Source organism: Salvelinus sp. IW2-2015, linkage group LG13, assembly GCF_002910315.2.
Source record: "Salvelinus sp. IW2-2015 linkage group LG13, ASM291031v2, whole genome shotgun sequence".
Classification (NCBI taxonomy): domain Eukaryota; kingdom Metazoa; phylum Chordata; class Actinopteri; order Salmoniformes; family Salmonidae; genus Salvelinus; species Salvelinus sp. IW2-2015.
This window is the reverse complement of record NC_036853.1, coordinates 5,187,554-5,196,245: the sequence shown is the minus strand read 5'-3', so window position 1 is coordinate 5,196,245 and position 8,692 is coordinate 5,187,554. Positions and strand designations below refer to the sequence as shown.

General features: G+C 43.0%; 1 long non-coding RNA gene across 1 annotated transcript; it reads right to left on the bottom strand.

Moving 5' to 3' along the window:
- Positions 1-4,102: 4,102 nt before the first annotated feature.
- LOC111972015 (uncharacterized) lies at positions 4,103-8,069 on the bottom strand. The gene is made up of 3 exons (XR_011480722.1): positions 6,336-8,069; positions 6,198-6,248; positions 4,103-5,860 (listed from the first exon to the last, which is right to left on the bottom strand). It is a non-coding gene; the product is annotated as an uncharacterized lncRNA (long non-coding RNA).
- Between the last annotated feature and the right edge of the window lie 623 nt (positions 8,070-8,692).

Below are 8,692 nucleotides of genomic sequence, written 5' to 3'. Positions count from 1 at the left end.
ATGAATGAAATATTCTTATTAAATACTTTTTTCTTTACATAGTTGAATGTGCTGACAACAAAATCACACAAAAATGATCAATGGAAATCAAATTTATCAACCCATGAGGTCTGGATTTGGAGTCACACTCAAAATTAAAGTGGAAAACCACACTACAGGCTGATCCAACTGATGTAATGTCCTTAAAACAAGTCAAAATGAGGCTCAGTAGTGTGTGTGGCCTCCACGTGCCTGTATGACCTCCCTACAACGCCTGGGCATGCTCCTGATGAGGTGGCGGATGGTCTCCTGAGGGATCTCCTCCCAGACCTGGACTAAAGCATCCGCCAACTCCTGGACAGTCTGTGGTGCAACGTGGCGTTGGTGGATGGAGTGAGACATGATGTCCCAGATGTGCTCAATTTGATTCAGGTCTGGGGAACGGCGGGCCAGTCCATAGCATCAATGCCTTCCTCTTGCAGGAACTGCTGACACACTCCAGCCACATGAGGTCTAGCATTGTCTTGCATTAGGAGGAACCCAGGGCCAACCGCACCAGCATATGGTCTCACAAGGGGTCTGAGGTCTCATCTCGGTACCTAATGGCAGTCAGACTACCTCTGGCGAGCACATGGAGGGCTGTGCGGCCCCCCAAAGAAATGCCACTCCACACCATGACTGACCCACCGCCAAACCGGTCATGATGGGGATGTTGCAGGCAGCAGAACGTTCTCCACGGCGTCTCCAGACTCTGTCACGTCTGTCACATGTGCTCAGTGTGAACCTGCTTTCATCTGTGAAGAGCACAGGGAGCCAGTACGCGAATTTGCCAATCTTGGCAAATGCCAAACGTCCTGCACGGTGTTGGGCTTTAAGCACAACCCCCACCTGTGGACGTCGGGCCCTCATACCACCCTCATGGAGTCTGTTTCTGACCGTTTGAGCAGACACATGCACATTTGTGGCCTGCTGGAGGTCATTTTGCAGGGCTCTGGCAGTGCTCCTCCTGCTCCTCCTTGCACAAAGGCGGAGGTAGCGGTCCGCTGCTGGGTTGTTGCCCTCCTACGGCCTCCTCCACGTCTCCTGATGTACTGGCTGTCTCCTGGTAGCGCCTCCATGCTCTGGACACTACGCTGACAGACACAGCAAACCTTCTTGCCACAGCTCGCATTGATGTGCCATCCTGGATGAGCTGCACTACCTGAGCCCAAAACATCACAGGAAGCATAGGAACTGAGAAGTGGTCTGTGGTCACCACCTGCAGAAACCACCCTTTATTGGGGGTGTCTTGCTAATTGCCTATAATTTCCACCTGTTGTCTATTCCATTTGCACAACAGCATGTGAAATTTATTGTCAATCAGTGTTGCTTCCTAAGTGGACAGTTTGATTTCACAGAAGTGTGATTGACTTGGAGATACATTGTGTTGTTTAAGTGTTCCCTTTATTTTTTTGAGCAGTGTATAAAGTTTGCTCCATCTTAAGCAGAAATTGTGGCTATTGTTGTCTTTTGACAGTAAAAAAACTGGGATATCTAAAGTTGTTCCAGGTGAGGCAGGCAGTAGTGATGCACGGGTTTACTCACAACCCGCAGTCCCCACGGTTATATCCGCGGGGTCATGAAATATTGTGTGAATGAAGGGCGGGTTGAATAAAGAGAAAACAATAACTTTTAAAAAATCCATAAATGTATCATTCTTCTGCAACTTATTATATAGGCTATGTTGTGTCTTTGGCATCATTAAAACTGAAGACTTATCAAATAACTCTGTAATTATTATTACGCGATTAAACTGATTAATCATGTAACTGTAATTAACTAGGAAGTCGGGGCACCAAGGAAAATATTCAGATTACAAAGTTATAATTTTCCTAATATAACTTTCAGATATTTTAATATCTGATCAATTAGTCTTCGAATTAATGAATTATTATTTACCTCACATTAGTCTCATTCCAAACGTCGTAAATTGTTGGTTATCTGCACGAACCCAGTCTTCACTATGAGTCATCCATACATCAATTGTCTTAAAATCATTTATTTACTAACTAAGTAATTCACAGAAATGCATAACAAACAGTAGATATGATTACAAGGAAATGATCGGGGGATGTGCCCTAGTGGGCTAAACCGGTATGGCGGCTTGTTAAACAGAGTGATAATTATAACAATTGAAATGCTAATCCGTTGCACATGAACGCTCACTCATTCGGGAACAATTGCAATCAATATATATATTTACGCTCAGTGTGTCGTCGGGATCTCGGTTGGAGAGTCTGTCCGCCCTCTCTCTCTGTCGTGGTTAGAATGGATAGTTCAGAGTGACATTAATTCATGTCGTTATAGACAGATGTTTTGGCGGTTGCTGGTCTTCGCGTTCAATGATACTGAATTCCTAGCTGCAGACTAGTAACTAATATCAAAGACTTGTTCTTATTCTGTCGGTATCGATAGTCTAAGAGTTTAACCACGTGGGATGGTTAAAAGATTCAGCAATCTACTTAAACCTTATTTCCCTCTATGATAGAGGTACTGGTCTCGTCTCAACCCTTAGCCCCCTCGAAATTGAGGTAAGCTCGGTCTCCTCTCAAACCATGGCCCTCTCTTTATCGAGGTAAGCTGGTCTGGTGATAGAAAACCTGTGTGGGGGTTTTATTCGGAAGAGCAGAAAAGGGCCTGTTCCAGGACGCCAGACCATAACTGTGCTCATGGGCGGTCCTCTGATTTAGTTAAACTCCAAAGGGAATTGGAGTTTCCTTCATTAAACAGTCCAAAATCYCATTACACAATTTCACAAACWGTATCATCCTCACTCATTCATCTTATACAACAATTAGATGTAAGCCTCATATCTGAGGCTATTGTATAAACAGCGTTATGGTAATGTGGCCGTATTGTCTCTCATGAGCTTCACAAAATTGTACCAAACGGACCAGTTCGTAGCTGGATTCGTCACCGATCTTTTATACATTCTCCAGAACATAAATACTGTTTGGACCTCCAGTTCTGTGAGGTGGAAGACATTCCTTTGTTCTCTCTATGAAAATTCACTCTCTCTATACTGGCCATGAGTCTGGCCATGAGGCAGGATTCTCCTCCAGGAATTTACAACCTGAGGTTGCACCAGCCTGAGTGTAGGAGAGACAGAGAGAGGGGGATTGTGCAGAGGGAGAGCGAATAGTGCTCGCTGTACCCAAAGAGGGCAACGCCATGACAGCTACATTGAAGTTTTCCTTTAATTATTTTAGGCTATTTGGCATTAGTGTGTAAGCCTAAGCTTTAGGGCCTAACTATACAAGCATCAAATAGCCTACACGCCAATAGCAAAATGCTTTAGAGAATGGGCAGAAAAAAAATTCCTTCCATCCATGGAGGCAAACAGGACATTGTCGAAGTTTAATTCAATAAGAGAAATGCTTAAAAATTGAGAGTTGAAAATAAAGAGAAGGGAGGGCCAGAAAAGTAATGTTTGGGAAAGATTTGGTAAAGTGGTAAAAGAGGATGATAGCAGTGACGGCTATGTTATGTGTGGTGATTGTGAGGCGCCATACAAATTCGACAGCCACAAGACGGGGACCTCAAATAGACCTARGGCACATCAAGGGAACTGTAACCTACTGTTCAGYAGGGTTAAATGGAAACTGAAATCGGACACTGACTGTATTTAGCCCTCAGTTGACATCAGTCATTAGGTAGTATTGTTTTCTCTTACGCTTCTCATGTTTGTTCATTGGTATCGTTTCATTATTAAACTCCCCTACTGCACCTGCTTCCCGACTCCCAGCTTATATGTTACATTCGTAAAGCTCCGTCATCTCTGCTTCTTTCACAGAGCAAAAATGTTTAGGGATCGGGGAGAAAATGCACCAAAAAAAAGGGGGGAAACATTATGTGCAAAATTTCCAAATGACATCCGTTTGACCGGTTGAAAGGAAATAGAAAGGTGTGAAAATGAACCAACATGTTTCTAATAAGATTTCAGTTCCGCGCTTGGATGCATATTTTATGTGGTTGAAAGAGGCTACAATCAGCTTTATGATGCTGATAAACATAAACTCAGCAAAAAAAGAAACGTTCTCTCACTGTCAACTGCATTTATTTTCAGCAAACTTAACATGTGTAAATATTTGTATGAACATAACAAGATTCAACAACTGAGACATAAACTGAACAAGTTCCACAGACATCTGACTAACATAAATGGAATAATGTGTCCCTGAACAAAGGGGGGGGGGTCAAAATCAAAAGTAACAGTCAGTATCTGGTGTGGCCACCAGCTGTATTAAGTACTGCAGTGCATCTCCTCCTCATGGACTGCACCAGATTTGCCAGTTCTTGCTGTGAGATATTACCCCACTCTTCCACCAAGGCACCTGCAAGTTCCCGACATTTCTGGGGGGGAATGGCCCTAGCCCTCACCCTCCGATCCAACAGGTCCCAGACGTGGTCAATGGGATTGAGATCCGAGCTCGTCGCTGGCCATGGCAGAACACTGACTTCCTGTCTTGCAGGAAATCACTCACAGAACGAGCAGTATGGCTGGTGGCATTGTCATGCTGGAHGGTCATGTCAGGATGAGCCTGCAAGAAGGGTACCACATGAGGGAGGAGGATGTCTTCCCTGTAATGCACAGCGTTGAGATTGCCTGCAATGACAACAAGCTCAGTCCAATAATGCTGTGACACACCGGCCCAGACCTTGACGGAGCCTCCATCTCCAAATCGATCCCGCTCCAGAGTACAGGCCTCAGTGTAATGCTCATTCCTTCAATGATAAACGCAAATCCGACAATCACCCCTGGTGAGACAAAACCGCGACTCGTCAGAGAAGAGCACTTTTTCCCAGTCCTGTCTGGTCCAGCGACAGTGGGTTTGTGAGGACCTGACGTTGTTGCCGGTGATGTCTGGTGAGGACCTGCCTTACAACAGGCCTACAAGCCCTCAGTCCAGCCTCTCTCAGCCTATTGTGGGCAGTCTGAGCACTGATGGAGGGATTGTGCGTTCCTGATGTAACTCAAGCAGCTGTTGTTGCCTGTCCCGCAGGTGTGATGTTCGGATGTACCGATCCTGTGCAGGTGTTGTTACACATGGTCTGCCACTGTGAGGACGATCAGCTGTCCGTCCGTCTCGTCTCCCTGTAGCACTGTTTTAGGCATCTCACAGTACGGACATTGCAATTTATTGCCCTGGCCACATCTGCAGTCCTCATGCCTCCTTGCAGCAAGCCTAAGGCACGTTCACGCAGATGAGCAGGGACCCTGAGCATCTTTCTTTTGGTGTTTTTCAGAGTCAGTAGAAAGGTCTCTTTAGTGTCCTAAGTTTTCATAACTGTGACCTTAATTGCCTCCGTCTGTAAGCTGTTAGTGTCTTAACGACCGTTCCACAGGTGCATGTTCATTAATTGTTTATGGTTCATTGAACAAGCATGGGAAACAGTGTTTAAACCCTTTACAATGAAGTCTTTAACCATTGGTTTATGACTATACCACTCATCGTGTGACACCTACCCGTAGTSTGTTTTGTATTTGCCGTATTTTTCGATCTTTCAACCTCTCTTCTTCAGACCTTAGTGAGTGAATGACATACATTACATACATTCAATATGAAAATATATTCAGATCAGTCTGGCTACAGTGAAACAAGTGATTTTAAGGATGCAAATTAAAAGTTTTTACAACGTTCAAGAGTAACGGCATGGGAAAGTTCTGCAGGAGAACTAGGCACCACCATCGCCTAACTTGCTGCATGTTTTCCTTTGAAAAAGAAAATCACACAATCGGATGGGTATCCAAAAAAACATATCCACTAGTGATGAGAATTTCARKATTTATACATACCTCAGTGAAATCACACWYTGCTTCCATTGCAATGTATAGCGCGTACTATAAGTTAAGAAAGAATAGGTTGTTAAGTTTGATAGTTATGATAACAACAATAATAATAATACCACCCCCCCAGGAATATATTTCAGGATGTAGAAGATGTCGCCCCCAAGAAGTCACAGCATGTCACATCAGCGTCCAGCTCTGCAGGAGGTTGATGTATGAATTGTGTATGTAGTGTAAAAACAGGTCCCAAAAAGTGTCAAGATAAATAAACAAGAAAAAGTATGAACAATAGTGTGCTTAGCATGCTGCAAGCACAGAAATAATAATAACTTTTCGTATGTTATAACAGAAAACAGGACTAATATAATAAACTGAATAGCCAGCATCTTACCATCAAAACAAACACCCCACAATTGTTTGAAAAACCTTGCTTTGGTAGGCCCTGTGGTGTGAACAAGGTACAATTTTCAATAAAGGAATGACAATCAAATGGTACAGTTGAGTGGAATAATTTAAAGGAATATCCAACCTGAACATCATCCACACCAAAAGTCCTCCAAGGTCCAGGGGACAAGATCCGAGCAATGTTTCTGTGAACACAGTGTATGTGAAAGTAAAGAAAAAGTACAATTRAACAYCTTTTTATACTCCAGCATGCATAACAGTTTTTAACACAGTTGGAACTGAATTAGTCCAAGTATTTTTCACAACATGTATGGGTGTTGCTGGTCCATAAAATGTATTTGACTGCAAACACACCATTTCTCACATTGTTAAGGCTGCGAAGGTTCAACTGAGATAGGAACAATAGCACACCTGAACTTTGTTAAAATAATTGTTTAATTCAATAGTTAATAAATGGCAAATGCAATTTCCGTATATACGGGTTCACTGTAACATCACGCAGGATGAAAACAGAGAAGTCAGCCAACACCCTACCCCCTTCCCCTTTTATACTCCAACAGAGGTAGTTCCTGATTCTGTACAGGCCTGTTAGAATAGAGGCACAGCATGGTTTAAACTCACTGGCCTATCGTTGGTGTTGGCGCTTAAGCTAGTCCTAGCCCCTTAGCGCATGTGACGACTTGTCTTCGGGTGCAGAGATGATCTTRGTGTGTATAGTTTATCTGTTATTGTCCATTGTGCACCACAATCAGCAGTCTCCTGATTCACCCCRCCTCCCTCTAAACCCCTCATGTGCCTCTCTAAGATTAGRACAGTTTTGGTCACACGGGGCAGCACCCTTCTCAGCYCACACACACATTTCACACTTTTGTTCATATCTTAGGGCCTTGTACATTGTTGCKWACACACACATATTTCAGGCTGTGGCCCCATGGTTAGGCTATGAGAACTGTTACTCCTGAGAACAAAGACAAATTGTCAGGCCTACATGAGTCAGTAGCTTAAACTTTAATTAATGTAAAATCCTTCTAGTTTATAGTTATTTTAGCACGCTAAGCCTAGCAAAACCCCACAACATCAATGCACTCACATGCCAAAAAATCTTTCCTTGGACACTGTTTCAAAGCAATGAGTATGTTTTCTTCGTAAATGTGTTTTGAAGTTTTTCCTTATTTAATAACTTCAGTTTGCAGTGTGGACAAGTTACAATTACTTTTCTTGACTTGCCATGTATGTTGGGACCAGGTGATTTCATTTTTGTACATACTATGTGTAGGCTCGCTATGTGTAACTAAGGGAATGGCATCAACAATACACATTTAGAGCCAGCCAAACACATCAAGGCACACAATGAAGAAACACAGAAAAATCAACGATCAAATCGATTGCATAACTGTACATGTAAACCTAGGCTTACTGCTCAAGTAGGCAAATTTGTCCAAATAAGATTCCCTCATTGTAAGCAGTTAGCTAGTTCACATACAAAAGGGTGCTATTGCTAATTAGCTAYCTCAAGTGCAAATGGTTGTTAATTAACYCTATGCTAACATTGTTGTGGTAGTTGGTTATATAAAAATATACCACTGCARTGGTATAACATGAATATTACAAAGTACATTATGCATAATGACAGCCTCACTTACTTCCATGGTTTATARTTTTATCCATGTAGGTTAGGTTCGATTAAGATTCYCTTTCGTTGARACATTCYACGTGAACCTCAACTTGGGTGACCTTGAAGGAGACGGGAAGGGTTCAGGTTAAAAGCGTTTGACTCTGCCCACAWTGAGCCAGGCCCCGAACTGCATACCTGCAGTCAGGAGCCTTCTCTTCTGGAACGTTCAATTGAATAGAAATGATGACGTACCAGAGAGGAAGCGAGAGACCCAAATCGGCGGAAAATCTGTTTCCCTCCAGCAGTTGGCGGTTTTTCGTTGTTTCACCCACCAAGAAAGGAGTTTTTGTATGGAGGTCAATGAGAAAGTCGAATTTGGTCAACCAAAAAATTTATGGCTTATTTATTACATTGATTTGATCTAATAGACGTTTCGTAATGCTTAAGTTGTTATGAGTGTACTGATATAAGTAGGACACGTGACATATAGGCAACTTTATATCGGCATTGTCTCGTGATGGCTATGCATATTCATGTTATGAGGCTAGTAGCATAGACTCTCTCCATTGAATARAGGCCGTTGACGTCAACAACCCTCATCGAATAGTCAAAACCAGATTACAATAATGAGATGTATCCACCAATCGAAAGAAAAGAGGGGCGGGAGGTAAACAGCCTACCGTGGCACTTTGTGAACAACATTTTACATTTCAGTCATTTAGCAGACACTCTTAGCCAGAGTGATTTACAGTAGTTTGTGCATAGATGCTTGTATTTTTTTCTCTCCATGCTGGTCCCCGTGGGAATCATACCCACAACCCCGGTGTTGCAAGCGCCATGCTCTACCAACTGAGCCACAATGACTC